This window comes from Pinus tabuliformis, chromosome 1_1 (assembly GCF_031772625.1).
Source record: "Pinus tabuliformis cultivar Carrire ecotype Pingquan chromosome 1_1, CPIR1, whole genome shotgun sequence".
NCBI lineage: Eukaryota > Viridiplantae > Streptophyta > Pinopsida > Pinales > Pinaceae > Pinus > Pinus tabuliformis.
The window spans coordinates 196,265,611-196,269,523 of NC_142297.1; positions in this window are offsets into that span (position 1 = coordinate 196,265,611).

Genomic DNA, 3,913 nt, shown 5'->3' on the forward strand with positions numbered 1-3,913 from the left:
GTCCAGTTGAGCTGCCATCCTCAAGGTGTTGTATTCAAACTCAATGGACAGCAAGGCTTTCTTCCCATAGACCAGCTCATATGGTTTGAAACCGGTGGTGGTCTTCCAAGTGGTGTTGTAGGCCCATGTGGCTTCTACGAGGCGATCTGCCCAGTCCTTTCTGCTGCTGCTCACCACTTTAGTCAAGATCCCTTCTAATGCTCTATTGGTGACTTCCACCTGCCCATTTTCTTGAGGGTGATAAGGGGTGGAAGTCCTGTGCTTGATCTTGTGATGAGCTAGGAGATCTTCAACCAGGTTGGAGGTGAACTGGCTCCCTTGATCTGTGACCAGCTCTCTTGGATAGCCAAACTTATAGAAGATGTTCTCTCTTAGGAACTCGACCACCTTTTCTTCTATTGCTGCTTTGATTACTTTGGTCTCTGCCCACTTTGTCAAATAGTCAGTACACACAAGGATGTAAGTCCTTTGCCTCGAAGAGGGGTTGATTGGGCCCACAAAGTCCATGCCCTACTTCTCAAATGGCTCAAGAGTCACTTGAGGTTGGAGAGGCATCTCATCCCTTTGGGTCGGTTTCCCCATTCTTTGGCATTGGTCACACTGACTGACATATCTTCTGACATCTTGATGAAGTGTGGGCCAATAGTAGCCTACCTGCAGGATCTTGAAGGCAGTTCTCTTTGCTGCAAAATGCCCTCCACAAGGCCCATCATGACAAGTGAGGAGGATATCAAAGACTTCCTCCTCCCTTAGACAACGCCTTAAGATCTGATCGAGGCCAAGCTTGAACAGATTGCCCCCGATCCAAGTGAATGAGGCACTTTTTCTGATGATTCTGCTCTTCTCTCTGGAAGATAGGTGTGGAGGGAACTGTGCTGAAACAAGATAGTTTGCTATATCAGCAAACCATGGAGAGAGTACTGAAATAGAAAACAGATGTTCATCAGACATCTGATCGTCCACTGTTCCATCCTCATCTGCAGACAAATCCAATCTAGATAAAAAGTCAGCAACAACATTTTCTCTACCTGGTTTATCAACAATGGTTAGATCAAACTGCTGCAATAAAAGTAACCATCTAATAATACGAGCATTCACATCTGGTTTATTCATCAAATATCTAATAGCAGCATGGTCAGTATGTACAAAGTTCTGGTAACCAGTAATATAATGTCGGAACTTGTTCAATGCATGGACCACAACCAAGAATTCTTTCTCGGTTACAGTGTAATTCAGCTCAGCTTTGGACAAGTTTTTGCTAACGAAGTAAATGGCATATGGAAGTTTCTGCTCAACTTGTCCTAAAGCTGCACCTATGACTTTGTTCGAGGCATCAGTGTGGATGTGGAAAGGTAGGGCCCAGTTTGGACCTCTCAGGATTGGGGCTGACACCAACTTGTCCTTCAATTCATTTAAAGCCCTCTGACAATCGTCAGTCCATTTAAACTCCACATCTTTTGCCAACAGACCAAACAATGGCGAGGCTAGCTTGCTGAAATCTTTAATGAATCTCTGGTAGTATCCTGCTAATCCCAAGAAACTCCGGACATCCCTTACCTTTTGAGGAGGTGGAACCCTCTTGATGAGAGAAATTTTGTTAGGATCCACCTGCAATCCTTGGGAAGAAATGGTATGGCCTAGCACAGTCCCCTCAGTCATTAGGAATTCACATTTTTCAGGACTAAGGGACAAGTTCATCTCGGTGCATTTGGTTAGGACTTTCCCCAGGTTGGACAATGCTTCCTGGAAGTTGGCCCCATAAGGAGTAAAGTCATCCATGTATATTTCCACTGCATCATGGACCAGCTCCGAGAAGATGCTCAAGACAGCTCTCTAAAAGGTAGCAGGAGCATTGCATAGCCCAAAGGGAAGGACTCGATAGGCAAAGGTACCCCAAGGACAAGTGAAGGTGGTCTTATCTTGGTCTTCCGGGCTGATTTGGATTTGATTGTACCCGCTAAACCCATCCAGGAAAGAGAAGAACTTCTTTCCTGCCAGTCCATCCAACACTTGATCTATGAAAGGTAGAGGGAAATGGTCCTTCTTGGTAGCTTTGTTCAGTTCTCGGTAGTCCACACAAATTCTCCATTTCCCATTTTTCTTGGGAACCAACACTAGAGGGGACACCCATTCACTATCTGAGATGGGGTAAATGAATCCGACATCCAACAGTTTCTGCAATTCTTCCTTGACAATGTCTTTAAGGGCTGGATTCATTCTCCTCTGAGGTTGCCTAACCGGTTTACAATCCTCTTTGATGTATATATGATGGGTACAGACCGAAGGATGGACTCCTTTCATTCCCTTATAGCTCCAAGCAAAAGCATCTAGGTGGTTGGCCAACAGACTACACAGCTCCTTTTCCTGGGAAGGAGATAGGGAGGAGCTGATCTTCAATGCTTTCTCAGGGCCGAACTCCACATTCTTGACTCTGGGAGTAACAGGGTTGGTTGTACAAAGATCCACTAAGGTGCTAGCTTGGGTATCCTCCACCAATTCCTCTAAGGGTAGTGCACTCGAAGGTGGATTCTGGATCAAGGTCTCGATCAAGTCATCCTCGGTTGGGGGGTCTTTTCTAGAGGTATCTAAGGTGCATAGAGGTGCTGAGTACACCTCGTCTTCTTCTCCTTCTTCCAACTAGAGTGGTAAATCATGCTCTAAAGAAGGTTGGGCAGGAGGGTATAGGACTAGCTGCTTGGACATGGGACCATTTTTGATGGTCATGTTTCCTGCCCGACAACTTATGTAATCATCTGCAGTAGCTAACCAAGGCCTTCCCAAAATGAGAGGATATCCAGTAAGCTTGGCCTTTGGTTGCAGAACCAGGAAGTCTGCAGGGTATTCCCAAGAATCAATGGAGACCATGACATCCTCCACAATCCCTTCGGGAGTCACGGTGGAGCGATCTGCTAATTACAGTACTGTCGAGGTCTTCCTCAAGGAACCCTGAAGATTGAGTTTAAGCATGGTATCCTTGGTCATCACATTGATGGCCGCCCCCAGATCAATCAAGGTGTGGGGGATAATGGTGCCATTGATGTGAACATCTACTACAGGACTTCCAGGATCTAGGTACTTTGGGCAAATGACTTGTCCTAGCATAAGGTCAGATAGTTGTCCTATGACATTGATAGTTGAGGCATCTTTCTCCCGTCTGCCTGGGTGTTTGAAACACTTCTCCTTAACCAGCTTGTTATATATTGGGACATCCTTGATGGCTTGGAGAAGTGGGATTTTTACACACAACTGCTTGAGCTCACCCAAAAGCTCATCTTCTTCTGGGTTAGGTTGTGTGGTGGCGGTTAGTCTCTCAGGAAAGGGTGGAATAGCCTTTGGTTCACTTTCCTGTTTATCTTCCTCATCCTCTGGGGGAGGAGGTTGGCGATCTGGTAGAGTCTTTCCAGATCGAAGGTTGATCTCCTGGATCTCCACAGCATAGGTAGGGCATGAGGTTTCCCTAGTGTATACCTGCTGGGCTTGTCTATTGTTGGGGTTCGGGTTCGGTTGAGCAGGCATTTGAGGTTGCCTTGGAGGAGCAGGAGGTAATGGTTGAGGTTGAACTGGTGGTGGAGGCAAGATGGCAGGAGGAGTGTTGTATTGGGGCCTCCACCCCGACTGAGGTGCATTCCATTGAGGCTGTGGCTGGGTGTGTGAGTGATATGGATGAGAAGTAGGTTGAGTGGGGTACTGAGGTGGATAAGGCCATGGAGGAGGCATGGACCATGAAGGATGAGTAGGGGGACCCCAGGAAGGCATAGGAGTTGACTGGTTGGGGTTGTAATAAGCTTGAGATGCCCCTTGCATCCCCTGCTGATAAGGTCTAGATCCTTGTGGCCTCCTTTGGTTGAGGTAATAGAGAGGCTCTGTGGGAGCTTCGGTCCCTTGGTACATGGCTTTAAACCCAGGTAAGGTT